The 18,799-nt window shown below is 36.1% G+C and overlaps 1 protein-coding gene across 2 annotated transcripts in view; it reads right to left on the reverse strand.

The window, feature by feature from the left end:
• The window catches only part of LIN28B (lin-28 RNA binding posttranscriptional regulator B), a 128,190-nt gene that overhangs the window by 57,794 nt on the left and 51,597 nt on the right, over positions 1-18,799 (reverse strand). The gene's annotated exons all lie outside the window — the stretch shown is intronic.

Raw genomic sequence — 18,799 nt, forward strand, 5'->3', positions numbered from 1 at the left:
AGGGTTCTAGAGGGGAGGGGGGTGGGAGGATGGGTTAGCCTGGTGATGCGTATCCAGGAGGGCACGTTCTGCATGGAGCACTGGGTGTTATGCACAAACAATGAATCATGGAACACTACATCTAAAACTAATGATGTAATGTATGGGGATTAACATAACAATAAAAAAATTAAAAAAAAAAACTACAACTACCCTATCAATGGAAAACTGATTACACAAATTACAGTACAGCTATATAATGTAATATTATTGAGCCATTAAAGGAAGATCTACATGTCTTGCCATTTGTGACATGGACGGAACTAGAGAGTATTATCCTAAGTGAAATGAGTCAGAGAAAGACAAAACTGTATGATTTCACTTATATGTGGAATCTAAAAAACAAAACAAACAAAGCAGAAATAGATCCATAAATACAGAGAACAAACTGATGGTCGGGGCAAAATGGATGAAAAGCAGTGGGAGGTACACACTTCCAGTTATGGAAAGAATAAACCACAAGGATGAAAAGTCATAAGGAATATAGTCAAAGAAAGTGTAATAGCACTGTATGGGAACGATGGGCACTACACTTGTGGTGAACACAGCATAATGTATAAACTTGGCCAATCACTACGCTGTGCACCTGAAGCTAATGTAACATTGTGGGTCAAGTATACGTCAATAAAAAAACAAATAATTTTTAGAAAGATCTACAGGTATTAATGTGAAAAAATAAACATGTAATACCATTGAGTAAAAATATATAGGGCAAAGAACAGCCTATTTACCATAATGCCATCTATATAAATAAGGGTTTTTTTTTTAAGATTTTATTTATTTATTTGACAGAGAGAGAGAGAGAGAGAGAGCACAAGCAGGGGGAGCAGCAGGCAAAGGGAGAAGGAGAAGCAGGCTCCTCATGGAGCAGGGAGCTCCATGCGGGGCTCGATCCCAGGACCCCGGGATCATGACCTGAGCAAAAGGCAGATGACACCCAGATGCCCCTATAAGTAAGTTTTTTAAAAGATACATGTGTATTTATATAGAGATGGGGTTTGACACAGCAGACAGCAAATCATAAAGTCATTTTCTTCAGTTCTTTTTTTTGGAAAGTGGCAAAGCTTGTTGGTATACACATTATAATTTGAAAGGACACAGATTTTCTTTTTCTTTTTTTTAATTTAATTTTATTATGTTAATCACCATACGTTACATCATTAGTTTTTGATGTAGTGTTCCATGATTCATTGTTTGTGAAACAGATTTTCTAATTTGAAAGATGGTTGCTTTTTGTGGGAAAAAAAAGTTTCCTGATTGCAAAAGTGTAACCTTGGTTACAAATATTAATTGGCTCTTTTGATCTAACTCTTTTCATCAAAGTCAATATGCCAATTCAAAATATACTAAAAATAATTAAATCATTAGTTTTATTTCTTAAAACACCTTTGTGTATTTTATGGGTCTAATTTGGAATATCATATAGTTTTCAAAGACTTTTATGAATTTGGGGGCAAAAGGAAGCAAAACTAAATATGATGGGAACCCCTAGGTCAAGTCCATTTCTTTAAGTAAACAACCATTCCATCTCTTTTCTGTTTATCCATAAATTTAAGGGATTTGAGTTTCCCCACATGTGTTCTATGGCACAATGGTTCCGAGAAAGACTCCATGAACAAAGGATTTTGTGGTCAAATAAGTTTGTGAAATGCTCTATCTTGTTTGTTTCTCCTTAGTTGAGTCACATTAGCATATTAAAGTCTCTGAGATTCTATACCCCTCCCCTCCGCCACCTAAATGAAAATCTTGTTTGACTGTGTTTATTTAACCCAGCAATTTCCTGACCAATTGATCCCAGAGCCCTTTCTTTATGACTACAGTTGTCAAGCATACTTAGGGAAATACTGGACCACAAAGTCTTTACTCCCAAGTCCATGACTCTAAAGGCAGCTGAATAACTACATACAACCAAATAATTATATGGAACAAATAAAAACAACACTTCAAAATTCAAGACTAAAGGAGACTATTCATGGTGAAAGTAATACGACACATGAAAACAGGGTTTTTAACCAGTCAACTGATGCTTCAAAATCCTTCATGTGGAAGTCTGCAATTTGGCAGCACCTTTTTTGCTGTCTGATGCTATGCAGAAGTCGGGGGTGGGGGGATCACAACTGCCTATACTCTTTAAAATTAAAAAAAAAAATTGTTTTTAAAGCTTTATTTAATATTTTAAAATCTTTTTTTTTCCTCCGAAGCTTTTTCCTCACTAATTATAAATAGTTCTTTTGCTTTCATTTCTCACTTCCTACTCAAGAAAATGCAGATTATCAAATCAGATGAAGTGGAGCATACACAAGTCAGCTATAGCAATTAAGAGAATGAAGGGACAACAGTTTTAATTAGAGCTATCATATGTTCATATGTTTTGTTTCTGTAATAAAAATTCTATCACTTATGTCCTCACATTTCCTGGTATATGGGTGTAGTTCATTTTCTATTATTACAATTTTTGACAGGTATCATTTATAAGTGAATTGCTTCTCCAAATCTAAAGTTAAATTCTACTCTTATGGACCACTAAGTTCTGGCTATTTCTCATGGTATTCTTAAAGAATATTTTTTTAAAATTCTATCTTGTATTGCTCCTTCCCCAAATTAGTACATAAGGCAATTTAGATTCATACTAATTGACAAGAATTATTGACAAGAAACAATAATACCCCTAAGAAATTATGATGGCTTTGCAAGAAACAGATAAGGATTCACAGAGAATATTGTTATCTTTGTTACTATATCAAAATTGCTGCTACATAGGTGGGAAAGATTTGCTGAAAGATGGGGAATTCTCTATTCTTTCTTCACAAAAATCAACTTCTCCCCTTGACTCAACAATTTTTATTAAAGGTGCCTCCATTTTTCTAGTCACACTGATTCCAATCCTTAGTTATACCCAAATGGTTCACCGAATCTTGTGAATTCTTACTTCATAATCTCTATTATCTGCCCCAACCATTTCATTGGATTGCCACTGCCCTACTTCAGGCCCTAACTATCTCCTACCTGGTTAACCGTTAATGGTTTCCTTATTGGTATTTCAGCACCAAGTCTCCTCCCTACTTCATAGCATCTTCCATATCTACACATTCTCTCAGAATAAATCTTACCCTACTAGTCTCCTGTCTCAACATTCTACAATATCTCTCCTAGACTGTAGGTTGAGACCATTCATAATCCTCTAGTTATACTTTCCACTTCTTTTCCCATTACTGTAAATCACAATTCCTCCAATTAATAAAGCTGGCCGACTTGTACTTCCTTGAACACACTTTATGTTTTCTCATCTCTGCACTCCAGCTTATCCTGGTGGGGATGCACGCTCCTAGTCAGAGCTCTCTATCAAAATCTTACTCAAGATTCTAGACCCAGTTCAAATGATCCTTTATGTAATCATCCTCAATTGCTGCAAGTTGTAAATTCTCTCCTCTTTCATTTAATTGATTCTTCTGTATAATTTTCACAATATACTGCTGTGTAATGCAGCTACTTGTGTAGGCCTTACTTTTTATTTGCTCTTTTGGCTTTATCTTCTCCTGAAGGCCAGGGATTTTGATATATATCTTAGTATTTCCCAAAGGGCTTATTTAGCAAAATGCCTGCAAACAGATATCATTCAGTATGTACTTAAAAGAATTCTAGACTTAGCAACAGTAAGATCCTTAAGGGTTATTTAATCCAACTCCCACTTGAAAAAAAAAAAAAGGTGAACTGAACTTGAAGGAGTTAAGTGAATTACTCATGCAAAGTCAAATTTTTAGGCTCCTACCTCTACTACATAAAATAAATTCTCATATTTTTCGTGTCAAGGTGACACTGTGTATAGTACATGTGGAATAAAGAAATACTTATAGGATTATAATGTTTCATGGTAATAGCGTTATTTTCTAACTCCATTCCTTGTTCTTCCTTCTACCCATATTCTCTAATCATCCTCATTGAGATGCCAAACAATCCATCAAATTCTGCCCATGGTGAACCAAGAATGCAGATTTATGTAGATTTTTCCTTGACCTACATATAAGACCTTCATAAGGCAAGACTTTGGTGTTTGGGCTTATATGTCATCTGTGACATTTGTTTGGACAAAACAGAAGTTTATTCTCTATAGGACAGAATCACAGTTATTGAATGAATAAATGAACAAAGGAAAGAAGCAGCATTTAGAAGAAGCTGCTGACATGCCTACTAAGATATCAGGCACTTACAATAAGAAGAGGCCAATTTTGAATGTGTTCATATTAAGTTAATTCATCTGACACTTTTTATTCATGTTCTTCTTCCTCTAATCAAATAAGGCTCCCTTTTCTCCCACTTCCCTTTATTCCAAATTTTTAAATGCATTGTTGCTCAAATTTATTTCAGAATTAGAAAAATACTGGCTTTCGATTTCCTCACTATACTCCCTTTCCTCCTCCCAATCATTTTTAAATGACTTGCAAAGAATGGCAGTAATATGGAGACAGATGAGAACGGTCCATTTGTCAAGTACTTCTATCCCACCTTCCAGTTAGTAATAGGATTACTTATCTCTCTTGGCACATGCTATTTCTTTGCAACTAGATTGGGAAGGCTCTGAAGTGTTGCTACAGTTTTGTCTTTGTTTCTCCTTAGGAAGCTTAAGCTGACTTCCAGTTCAAGATAGCAGGGTGAGCAAACACATGCCTCATGTTATTCTTTAAAAGCCATCAAAATGACAGTAAAATAATAAAGAGAAATAGATTCATAAGAAAGAAGAGAAATAAGAGAGGTGCCATCAGGGCGCCTAGGTGGCTCAGTCGGTTAAGTGTCTGACTCTTGATTTCAGCTCAGGTCATGAACTCAAGACTGTGAGATCAAGCCCTGGGTCGGGCTCCATGCTGGGTATGGAGCCTGCTTAAGATTCTCTCTCCCTCTGCCCCCACCTTAAAAAAAGAAAGAGCCTCTCCCTCTGCCCCCCCAAAAAAGAGGGGTGCCATCAACAGAAAGCAGAATTCAAGAAATTTCTGGAAGTTAGAGAGCTGAGTGGGGTGCCGGGCTGGCTGTCGGAAGAGTATGCGACTCTTGATCTTGGGGTTGTGAATTCGAACCCCATGTTGGGTGCAGACATTACTAAAAAAAGAAAAAGAGAGAGAGCTGGCTGATTAATTAAACTGAAGGAGCCACACCCTAGAAAAACTAATAAAAGAGGCTACAGCAGAAGTAGAAACCAATATTCCTAACAGAACCCAGAGAGACTGTGTTGAGTCTCAACATGTACAATGAAGAGCAAGAGAATGAGGTGGGCTTGAAACCAAGGGGATTAATGGAAGGTTTGTAAATGGACTAGATGCCCATTTTATCCTCCCCTCCCTATACCCACCTATACACATGAAAACAGCCAAAATTAACCCAATGCAAATATTATAAGGCTGTTCTCTAAGACACTGAAGGAAGTATCTGGGCAACTGGTGAAATAATGGATCCTACACACAAATTCTTATTTACTCTGGTAATTTAGAGTTTGTTGGTACAAGTGCTGTCCCCTTCCCACTCAACCTTCAATCATTCCTATCTCTCATTCTTATCCTTCATTCATATATCTGCAGGGTCAACCAAGAATCACAAAACATGCAGCATAGTAAAAAAAGGTCAAGATAAATGAGGAAACAAAAGAAATTTCATGCACCATGTAATTAGTATCTCCAGAGATATCTGAAACAATATAACATCAATAAAACAAAAAACCACAACCAGAGAATTAAAAAAGCACTCTCATAAAGTCAAAAATGATAGTTGAAATCAAATGGGTTGGAAGTAAAAGGTTAGAAAATCACTCAGGGGATAGAATAAATGGACCCCCCAGAATGAAATACATGAGAGAATATTTCAGAAGTACAGAGGATTAATCTAAAAGGGAGAGATAACAAAGAAGATGAAGGAAGAAAAATGAAATATAAGAAAATTACCCAGAGCTAAGGGAAATACCAAGGAGAGGCCTATATTGGGTGGAGGCATTACTGAAACTTTTACACAAGATGTACATTTTTGAGTACATGAAGACAGATTTTTTTTTATTAAAGATTTTTATTTATTTATTTGAGAGAGAGAATGAGAGAGAGAGAGAGAGAGAGCATGAGAGGGGGGAGGGTCAGAGGGAGAAGCAGACTCCCCACCGAGCAGGGAGCCCGATGCGGGACTCGATCCAGGGACTCCGGGATCATGACCTGAGCCAAAGGCAGTCGCCTAACCAACTGAGCCACCCAGGCGCCCCCATGAAGAGAGATTTTAATGGGGACAGAAGATAGTAATACAAACTGAGCTAACAGTTCAACCACATGCTTGTGCTGCAGTATAGTTAATACATGTCTGTGATAACCAGAGGCTTAGTTTAAGGGTATTATTAAGGGGGTGAACAAAAATGAAGTGGAAAATGCTGGTTAAAGCCAGATAATGGAAAATTTTAATTGCCATCCCAAGCATTTTATTGTGTCTGAAATAAAAATCTGCTTGAATTTTTTCCCTGGCTTTTAGAAGTAGGAAGATCAAATGTATGGTTTAAAAAATTTAACTTCTTTGGCAATACTGTGGATGTGTGGGGGATATGAGCAATCTATGTGGGGGTGCCTGTTACAAGGAAACTATTATAGTCTTAGCAAGAGATTCTTAAAACTAACCTGAAAGATGAAAGAAGGAATTGATTTTGCAAAAAACACTTCAGGAGTCATACATTATCACCTGCTCTAAATTATTACTTGCCCCATATAACAATTCACTGTTAAAATGGATAGCGATGTTGTAACTGTAATATAAACATCTTTACAAGACTGGTCCAAGACCTTCACCAAGAAAGGATCATCTGTAACTCAGTCACTTGGGCGACAACTCAAAAAACCAAAATCGGGCTTTTTCCCTTCTGTTACTACCATTCCTTGAACACGTCAATCAATATCTTGATAGTTGGCTTTTTCTAACTGTAACAACAATTTTAAATGATTCGCTGCATTTTTAAGACAGCATAATGAGAATATAATTAAAAATTAAATTGTAGGGGTGCCTGGGTGGCTCAGTTGGTTAAGTGTCAGACTCTTGGTTTTGGCTTGGGTCATGATCTCAGGATCCTGGAATCAAGCCCCGTGTCTGGCTCCTGCTCAGCAGGGAGTCTTGAGAGTCTCTCCCTCTCTCTCCTTCTGCCCTTCCCCCATGCTCACGTTCTCTCTCTCTCTCTCTCTCTCTAAAATAAAATAAATAAATCTTTTAAAAAATCAAATTAAAAGAATTCCAGTCAAATAAAGCTGGGTGATAGAGGTATGTTAAAAAAAAAAAATTCCTGAATAACTAAGTTAATATTAGTAGATTAAGGAGCTGAAAAACTTCACGAAAATTCAAATATATTGTTTCTTTTCAATATTTTTATGAGGCAAAGACTGTTTTTCTCTAATGTAGTAGTGGAAAAATACACCATTTGTTAAGGGCAATTAATTATTACACAATATACAGTTGTAGAGGTATTATACAACACGCATGAGCAATTCTGGGACTCCTAAGGATTATATGCTTTTGATCTGCATGCCAAGATACTCCAAGATAATTAATCCTGCACCCACAAGAACACATCAGAAAGATCACTAGACTAAGTGGGGATCTAACCTTGGCTCCACAACTAAAGTGTGGTGCAACCATAGACAAACTGCTTACCATTGGGTGAGTCTCCCCCCTCTTCTTTTTGTTATAGATACAGATCACTATCCTTCGTTATAACACTTCTGAAAAAAATCTGACTTCACTGTCTTTGTAGATGTAAATGGAAATAAATGAACTATATTTTAGCCAATGTTGAAATTTCCTTTTATGTATTATTTCTTAATTTACTGAAGAATAGCAAGATTTTAGTTCTTACTTAACTCAAATTCCTTCAGAAAACAAAAACTAAAAGAAATATGGTAGTAGTGTCAAGTATACTCAAATAAGAGAATTAAAAAAAAAAGAAAGACATATGCTGGCACTCTAGAAGTTGATGTTTACCGACCTTTACCTAAATAGATCAAATCTAGTTGAACCCCAGTCAAATCACTAAATTTCACATAAACAGAGTAAAAAATGGGATTTTTCTACTTTTCTTGAATACGAAAGGAAGCCTTTAGAAAGTCCCTCCATCTGGCCTGTCCTTCAAAATCGAAAAGGGCAGCACTAAAAACTAGCAACGCTACTGGGATGGCATTTAAAAAGGCATCATGGAAAGCATACAGGGATTAAAGCTGGATTTGAATACTGGGTTTGAATCCTAATCCTACTACTTACAACCTCAAGCTGCATGACCATAAACATACTTAAAAAAAAGTTGTGCCCCAGTTTATCTATCAACCCATGATAATAATAACTTCTATGAATTAAAAATATCTACTACAGTTATTGTTAGATTCCAAGTAATTAGTGTAAAATGCCTAAAACAGTGCTTGGCATACTGAATAGCATTTCAATAAATAGTTTCTACTATTTTGATAAGTATCCAGTCTGTGCCTCTACCTTCTGACACAAGTATGGAAGAGGCAGGAGAAAACAAACAGGTTCAAGAACCTATTCACAAACAGGCACTGTGCTGAATGCTTTCACTTGTTGTCCCACTGGATCCAACTTAACCCTACCTCTAACACCCACTTGGCAAATGTCTGCATATTACTGAGTTGGTTTAAACATTATCTCATCTTCAAACCCTTCATGACATTCTTGACCAATACAGGCATGCTTTTCCAGTGCTCCAATTATACATGGTATATATCACCATTATAACACTTATTATATTGCATTATTATGTATCTATTTTCTTATAAGGCTACAAACATCCTGAGAGGAAATATTAGAATTTTTCATTTCAATCCTCATGCCTAAAACCATCCCGGAAACACAGCAGGTGCTCAAAATATATTTGAGGCAGGTGAGGAGAATCAGGGTGGTGGGGAGTAAAGGAAAGAGGAAGGGAAGAGGAGAAAGTAACTGTAACCTTCTCTCTTTCAGATGAGGACACTGAGAGACCCAAGGTCAAATCTGATGAATGGTAGAGCCAGGACTCAGAACCAGATGTTTGACACCAAAAGCCCTTAAAAATAGCATGATGCTTAGTGCAGCATTCTCCAGAATGTTTCATTGTTCCCTCGATACCATAATCACAATATGACGATTTAGAACATTGAAGCTATAGGCCTCCTCAATGTATGTTCATCTTTTATTCCTTGTTTTAATTCTTCTTAAAAATTTTTCTGTAAAACTTCTTAGCTGATAGATTCAATTGTAGGAAATTAATTCTTATTGTAGGACATCTTATTTTACTGCCTCTCTTTGAAAATAAATATTTAATACATGATGGCTACATAATTTTTTTAAAAAATCCCTATTGGGGCGCCTGGGTGGCTCAGTCAGTTAAACGTCAGCCTTTGGCTCAGGTCATGATCCCAGGGTCCTGGGATCGAGCCCCGCATTGGGCTCCCTGCTCAGCGGAGAGCCTGCTTCTCCCTCTCCCTCTGCCTGCTGCTCGGCCTACTTGTGTTCTCTGTCAAATAAATAAATAAAATCTTTAAAAATAAATAAATAAAAATCCCTATCAAATCTAAGCTTCAATGATATTCATGTTTCATGAAATTGAAAGGATTATATATTTCACTTAGATCTTACTTATAAAAAATACATCTCAACAAATGGTGCTGGATTAACTGACATCTGCATGCAAAAAAAAAAAAAAAAAAAAGATTCCAAACAGTTCTTATGCATTTCACAAAAATTAAGTCGGCATGAATCCCTAACTTAAATTTAAAACACAAACTATAAAACTCCTAGAAAATACCACCAGAGAAAACCTAATGACCCTGGGTATGGTGATGACCTTTTAGATAGAACCCCAAAGGCATGAAACAGAAAAGAAATAATTGATAAGCTAGATTTCATTAAAATTAAAAACTTTTGCTCTGCAAAACACATGTCTGATAAAGTAATTGTTTTTCAAAATATACAAAGAACTCTTAAAACTCAATAATAAAAAAGACCAACAGCCCAATTTAAAAATAGGCCAGAGACCTAATGTACACCTCACCAAACAAGATATATGGATGGCAAATATGCATTAGAAAAGATGTTCAACATCATGTGGTATCAGGGAAATGCAAATTAAAACACCTAGTAGAATGGCCAAAACCTGAAACACTGACAACACCAAATACTGGTGAGGATATGGTACAGTTCCTCGTAGCAACAGGACCTCTCATTCATTGCTAGTGGGAATGCAGAATGGTACAGTCACTCTGGAAGACAGTTTTAAATATTTTAACAAAACCAAACATACTCTCACCATGGGATCCAGCAACTATGCTCTTTGGTATTTACTCGAAGGAGCTGAAAACTTATGTCCACACAAAAACTTGGATATGGATAGTAATAGCAGCTTTATTTATGCCAAAACGTGGAAACAACCAAGATGTCCTTCACTACATGAATATATAAATATATAAACTGTGGTATATCCAGACAATGGAATATTATTAATCACTGAAAAAGAAATGAGTTATCAAGCCATGAAAAGATATGGAGAAACCTTAGGTGCATATTACTAAGTGAAAGAAGACAATCTGAAAAGGCTACATACTGTATGATTCTAATTATATGACTTTGTGTAAAAGGTAAAACTATGGAGACAGTGAAGAAATTAGTGATTTTTAGGGATTGGGGAGAGTGGAAGATGAGGAGGAATAAATAGGCAGAGCACGGAGATTTTTTAGGGCAATGAAAATGGTCTGCATGATACCACAATAATGGATAGATGTCGTTATACATTTGACCAAACCCATAGAACATCAAGAGTGAACCATAATATAAACTAAGGACTTTGGGGTAATTATGATGTATCAGTGCAGGTTCACCAATTGTAACAAATGTACCACTCTAGCAGGGGATGTTGATAATGGGCCCCAACCCACACCCCACCCCCAGCTCCAGGGAGGGGAGAGGGGGCTAGAGATTGAATTTAATTGCCAATGGTCAATGTAGGTATTGTAGGTCAGTGTAGTAGGTTTTGTAATGAAACCTCCATAAAAACCTAAAAGGTCTGGTTTGGAGAGCTTCCATGTTGGTGAACATGTGGAAGTGGTGGGAGAGTCATGTGCCTAGAGAGATCATGGATGCTCCATGCCCTTCCCACATACCTTGCCCTTTGAATCCCTTTCATCTGCCTATTCCTGGGTTATGTCCTTTTATAATAAACCAGTGATCTAGTAAATAAAATGTTTCTCTGTGTTATATGAGCAGCTCTAGCAAATTAATCAAACTCAAGGAGGTTATTGGAACCTCTGATCTATAGCCATTAGGTCAGAAGCAGTGACAAAGTGGACTTGGGACTGCTGTCTAAAGTGGGGTTGGGGGGGCAGTCTGGCACTAAGATCCCTTAACCTGTGGGACTTGATAATAACTCCTGGCTGATACTGTCAGAATTGAGTTGAATTATAGATTATAGAACACCCAGCTGATAACAGAGAATTTCCTTGGTCATGTGGGAAAAAAATTCACAAATTTGAATTGGAGTCAGTATTTTACAGAGCAACCAGAACTCTCATACATTAATGGTAGGAATATAAAATGGTAGATCTACATTGGATTAACTTCAATTTCTATAATTTCTAACAGAATTAAATATATACCTGTCCAAAACCCAGTATTTCATTCCTAATTATTTATCCAAGAGGAATGAAAACACATGTCCATTCAAAGACTCGTAGGCAAACATTTATAACAAGTTCATCCATAGTAGCTAAAAACTAAAAACAGGTTAGTCTTCAGTAATAAAACAGATAAATAAATTGTGCTATGTACATACAATAGAATACTACCGAGTAAAAAAAGGAATGAATTACTAGTATACACATCACAATACTTCTCAAAAACTGTAAAAGGTCTTTGATTTTTACCTCAAATGCAAGGTGAAAACTTAGCCCGCTAGAATTCCACAGATGCTAGTAGAAAGCACAGTACTACGGAGTCAGAGACAAAGGACAGTTTATTATTCAGAGCAATAACAGTAACAAGTAATCAGCATTTTTGTGATGATTCTACAAGTCCTTATTCCCACAGGGTGATAGGAAGAAGGTCAAATGAAACCTACACACAGTGTGTTGCATTACAAGAGAGGAACACTGAGCTTAGGGAAGCTGAATTTTTCATAATGGGCAGTAAGCATGCTTGCCCTTTACTCTGGAAGGAAACACTATCTCTATGTTCCAAGGCAGTTGCTATATAAACACTTGAAGCCCGGAACGAAGGAGAGCCTTTGCCTCACTCACAAGCCATGCAGCAATCTGAGAGTATTGGGAAAACTGTCTTCCAACAATACTAAGTGAAAGCAGCTTTATACAAAAAGAGTACAGACTGCATATTCCATTTCTTCGAATTTCTAGAACACACAAAGCTAACCTATGTAGGAAAAACATTTAGAATAGTTGTTGCCTGTGGGTGGGTGTGTAGACTGACTGAGGAGGGACACACAGGATCTTTCTAGAGTGATAATATTCAAGGTCTTGAGAGTGGTTCAGGTTATAAAAGTATAGACATTTGTCAAGGTTATTGAAAGGTACACGTAAAATTTGTGCATTTCATCATATATCAATTTTACCTCAAAAAAGATAGTGAACTCTAGTTAATGATATGCATGATGAAAGATTTAGGGGGGAGTATACTGATGTGTGTAACTTCTTTTGAAATGCATCAAAAAGATTAATGGATCCACAGAGACAAAACAGGTGTAGAGTTATATGAAAAAACAAGTATAGGAAAACATTAATTATACAATCTAGATGTTGGATATAATGGTGTTTACGGTTAAAATTCTATCAACTTCTTTATTTCTAATTTTTTATTTAAAATATTGTAAAAATACGGGGCTCCTGGGTGGCTCAGTCGTTAAGCGTCTGCCTTCGGCTCAGGTCATGATCTCAGGGTCCTGGAATCGAGCCCCGCATCGGGCTCTCTGCTCGGCGGGAAGCCTGCTTCTCCCTCTCCCACTCCCCCTGCTTGTGTTCCCTCTCTCGCTGTGTCTCTCTCTGTCAAATAAATAAATAAAATCTTTAAAAATATATATATATTGTAAAAATACATCTTTGACAGAGATACTTTATGGGTGAGAAATATTTTGACATACTTGATTTTTTTAAAAGTAATAAATTGAAATTGAAGTTATCATTATTATATTTACAAAGTACCTAGTAAGACCAATGTGTACATGGTACTATATTGGACATTACCAACAAATTTCAGAAAATCAAATATTCTGGTGATTTACAATCTGATATTTTATATTACTTATATAATTGGAAAAGGGGAGAAGGTAAATGGCGGGGTTGGGGAAACAGAGAGAGCATATTTTCTGAGGAGTTATACTTGATCCTTTCCTCCCAGATAATGTCTGCCTTCTGCTGGGGGCTGATTTGGCTTTGAGAACAGTATGATATCACTCTTTATTACAATGATCGGTGATGGGGATAAGTATAGAGAAGATGAATCAATGAGAAGTGGGTCTACTTTCCCTTTAGAGCTGCCAAAAAATTAGGAACCTCTCAAACAGCACATATAATACTAAAGATTCTAGACTTATCTTTTTGTTTTTATTCAATGGAAAAACAAAAGCAAAAACAAAACAAAACACCAAATCAGCTATCCACAACTAATGCTGCTTGCCCATCTGAAGCCCTATGAAAGAGCGATTTCTTTTTTTTAAAGATTTTTATTTATTTATTTGACAGAGAGAGAGCACAAGCAGGGGGAGCAGCAGGCAGAGGGAGAGGGAGAAGCAAGCTCCCCACTGAGCAGGGAGCCCGATGCGGGGCTCGATTCCAGGACCCTGGGATCATGACCTGAGCCGAAGGCAGATGCTTAACCAACTGAGCCACCCAGGCGCCCTGAAAGAGTGATTTTTTAAACTAAATCTTTTCTCTCTTTTTTTTTAAGTAGGCTCCACACCCAGCATGGAGCCCAGTACAAGGCTTGAACTCACAACACTAAGATCAAGACCTGAGCCAAGATCAAGAGTTGGACGCTTAACTGACTGAGACACCCAGGTGCCCCTAAATTCATTTTTTTTTTTTTTTACAAATGTAAACAATTCTGGAGTTCAGAGAAATGCCTCAGTGATTCTAAAATTTCCTTAAAATCTGTAACATAAAACACAGTCATATTATGCTCTTAAGTAAGTCAGTAGAAACCGTAATGTTACTTGGCACCACGAGCTTTACAAATTTCGTGTGTGTGCGTGCAAATTTCAGAAGCTTCTACTGGTATCTTTCAGTGAGTGTATTAAAACTTGTGCTTTTGATTTATAGTACAATAGTACAGTTCTGTATTGCTCTTTCATTAAAGCTTTCAGCTTATTCATGGCTACTTACAAAAAAGAAATCACACCAGTGCAGTTACTATTAGGGCACATGTGACATACACAAATGTGGCAAGACCCAGGCACATAATATAGTTGTCAGCTCTTTAAGAACAAGTGAACCCATAACATGCTTTGTTATAATACTTTGAGAGTTCTTAGCTGAATTATCAGTGTGTCTGTGTGAAATGAAAATAACTACCTTTAAAGCTAGAGTATTCTATTTCTTGACAAAAAGCAGGACATTTTAAAAAATATGTTGAGTCATTAAACTCAGGGTAAAACAAGTTCCATTACAATAACAACAATGAATTCTTTACTTGTTTCTACTATACGGACAGTGTCCAAAACTTTCCTATACGATCATCATGGAAGAACAAGCAAATATGACATTATTTGATATTATGGTTCTTCTTTTTCAAAATAAAAATGTTTCATACATGTGTTTCAAACATGTTTCATACATGTGTTTCAGCAAAGTGTTCATATAATTGCTGACAAGAGACAATGTCATTTCCAAATACAAAGAATGAAAATAAAAATTTATTTTTAGTGTAAACTGAACAACTTCATGATTTAGAATATAAAATTATATGATTTAAAATAACCTACTAAATTGAATCTGAGGGAAAAGAAGTATGGATGGGGAAAAAGCTTACTAATTTAGCAATGTGATTTTACGGTGTTACTAGGCTTACAAAGATAATGTCACCACAATGAATCATGGAACACTACATCAAACACTAATAATGTAATGTATGGTGATTAACATAACATAATAAAATAAAAAAAAAATAAAATGAATAAATAAATCTTAAAAAGAAAAAAGATAATGTCACCAATAAAATTAAAACAAAGTTTGAACATAAAGCACAAAATAAAATAAATGCACTTGAAATTTTATCCGACAAAAAGGTACTGACATATTTGAAGTATTTTTTTAGTGACAACATAGAATAACTTACAATTTTTTAAAAATATATTTTAAAATATACATGTTCATTTTCAACCAAGAAATACCATTTAAGATAGTTGAGGTATCTGGTCATTTAAAACCTCCGAAGTAGACATTTATAATTCAAGGATGCAAGTATTTGTTCAATATTGCCAGTGATTCAACACAGAAACAAGTATGTCTTAACAAGTTTGTCAAGCTAGTGAATCTTTTTTTGTTTAAAAGAAACTGCTATTGAGAAAAATAGCTCCCATCTTTTAAGGAATATTAATCTTTTTATTTTTACTATATTTATTGAACACAGTAATTTTCAACAAGTTGTGAGGGGTGAGTGGCAGTTTTTAACCCATACAGCCAGAGTGTTGAAGCTGGAAGGGAACTTAGACTTCCTATTCTTGGAAGATACAAATATTATAAAATTCATTTAAATAAAAAGAGCATAAAGAAATTATAGAACATGCATCAGTGGAATGCCTTTGTGGTAGCCATTACAGGTGTTACAAATATTCTGGTTGCCTTCTCCTTCAAGGCAAATGGTAGGCTTGCACTTCACTACTGCATTTTAAATTAGGCATGGCCATGTGACTTGCTTTAGCTAATGAAATGTAAGTATAAGTGGTGTGGACACTTTTGTGTAGAAGCTTTTGGAGGTAGTTCCCAATCTGCCTATTCCCCTTTCCTGCCTCAACAATTCTAGAAGCAAGTTTCATAACGGAGCCTCCATTTGTCTGAGTCCTGAAATGAGAACGATGAGCAGTACGTACCATATTGTGTATGTAGTTTGAGAGAGAGAAAACTTTCACTGTGTATGCTACTAAAAATTTGAGATTGTTTATTGTCAAACATAACCTAGACTGTGGTACAGAAAAAGAATCTAGAAGTGAGTTGTGGCCGTACCCAAAACTTAAAATATCTGGCATTATCTTCCAGGTTGGTAAGTGGAAGGAAAATCATGCTGCATGGCAATCCACGCTCTATGGTGGCTATGCATTCTAGTAAAACTGTCACATAATAAAATATCTCAGTCACTCTTAAAACTGGACAGCCAAGAATCACCAGACACTTCAAATTGAAGAAAAGAGGCAAAACAAGCAAACAGAAAAAAGAGCCTGGAGGAAATAAAACAATGTAGTGAGAAGAAATCTTAGAAACTGCAATTAACATCTTCAGACAGATAAGATTATATTGCATTCATGAAACCATTCTGGATTCTTCTGAAAACAAAAACGAGCTCTTGAAAATTGAATATATGATTAGAAAAAAATCAACGAAAATGTTAGAAAATTGACTGCATATTCCAAAAAGAGCACAAAGCAAAAATGGTAACAGTAAGAGTGAAAGGCTTAAAATAAAATACAGCATCCACCAGTAGGAGTTAAAGAAAGAATTAAGGAAGGAGAAGGCTTTAGGGAGAACAGTTCTAAAAAGAGAAAGATGCAAGTTTTCACATTGAAAAGATCAAGTCATTTAAAAAATCAATTTCGCACATCACTGTAAAACCTCAGAACAACTAAGGTTTTGTGGGGAAAAGGGGACCTAAAAGCTTCTAAGGAGAATGAAAAAAAGGGGGGGCTCTTATGAAAAGGAGTAAGAACCAGGATAAAATCTGACTTCTCAAAGCAACAATGAACATTAGGAGATAACAGAAACATATTTTCAATTCTGATGAAAAAGCATTTCTATATGAATTGCATACCTAGCCAAACTATCACAGAGTCTTAAAAACTTTACCTCCTTAGTACTCCTTTTCTTTAGAAACAGTTTCAGGAGGTACTCCATCAAGACACGGAGAAAAACCAAGAAAGATAAAGACATGAGATCCAAAAATAGTAAAGAAGCAAAGGAAATTCCCAAGATGAGAGTAAAGGAAAGCATGGGTACAACAGCTATCCAGCAGACCTGCAAGGAACAACAAAGTTTAGACTGGAGCAAGAATGTAGTAAGCTCTAGGAGATGCAACAGGGAAAAAAAGAAAAAAAGAAATTGGCAGATGATCTGAGAAGTTTGAAGCTACTGAGCAGCTTTCCAGTTCTGTTGAAATTCTGGAAACATGCTGATGATACATACATAGAAAATCAAGCAAAAATAAATAAATAGCGATTATCAACTCTAAAAGCTGTTTTATTTTTTATTATTTTTAAATTCTTTTTTTATTATTTAAGAGAGAGCATGTGCATATGTAGGGTGGGGGAGGGCATAGGGACAGGGAGAAGGAAAGGGAGAGAATGCCAAAGCAGACTCCACGCTGAGCACTGAGCCTTGACTTGGAGCTCGATCCCACCACCCAGAGACCATAACACCTGAGCCAAAACCTATAGTTGGATGCCCAACCAAATGAGCTGTGGAGGCACCCCTAAAAGCTGTTTTTTAAAAAAGGAAAAGCTGGGGCACCTGGGTGGCTCAGTCATTAAGTGTCTGCCTTCGGCTCAGGTCATGATCCCAGGTCCTGGGATCGAGCCCCGCATCGAGCCGGCTTCTCCCTCTCCTACTCCCTCTGCTTGTGTTCCCTCTCTCGCTGTGTCTCTTTCTGTCAAATAAATAAATAAAATCTTTAAAAAATAATACAAAAGAAAAAAAGAAAAGCAATCACAGTATACTGTGATTTCTCTGTAAACATACATGTAGCTATAAAAAAGTACTAAATACTAATTTAAACAAAAATTGTGAACTTTTTTTTAAGAATAAGGGAAGAGGCAGTATAAAAGATGTAAATCTTCATTTTCTTTTTCTTTTTTTTTTTAAGTTTTTATTTGAATTCCAGTTAGTTAACATACAGTATTATATTAGTTTCAGGTCTACACTATAGTAATTTAACACTTCCATACATCACCCTGTGCCCATCACAACAAGCCCACTCCTTAAACCCCATCTCCTATTTAACCTATCCTCCCATCCACCTCCCCTCTGTAACCATTGTCCTCTATAGCCAAGAATCTGTTACTTGGTTTGCCTCTCTTTCTATCTTCTTTATTTCCTTTGCTTGTTTGCTTTATTTCTGAAATTCGACATATCAGTGAAATCATATGGTATCTGTCTTTCTTTGACTGACTTATTTTGCTCAGCACTGTATTCTCTAGCTCCATCCATATTATTGCAAAGCAAGATTTCATTCTCTTTTATGGCTGAGTAATGTTCCATTGTATATATAAACCACATATTCTTTATCCATTCATCAGCTGATGAAGACTTGGTCTGTTTCCATAATTTAGCTATTGTAGATAATGTTGCTATAAACATTGGGGTGCATGTATCTCTTTGAATTAGTATTTTTGTATTCTTTGGATAAATACCCAGTAGTTTATGAAATACGGCAGTAAATACCAGAAGAAACAGCTAGACAATTTTACTTTGGCTTCCTGTATAAAAAGTAGAGATGGAGAGGAAAGGGACATTGGTTTGCTTTTCCTTTTTTCCTTCTAAGCCCTATAGAACTATTTAATTTTTTT

Source organism: Halichoerus grypus, chromosome 9 (genome assembly GCF_964656455.1).
Source record: "Halichoerus grypus chromosome 9, mHalGry1.hap1.1, whole genome shotgun sequence".
Lineage (NCBI taxonomy): Eukaryota > Metazoa > Chordata > Mammalia > Carnivora > Phocidae > Halichoerus > Halichoerus grypus.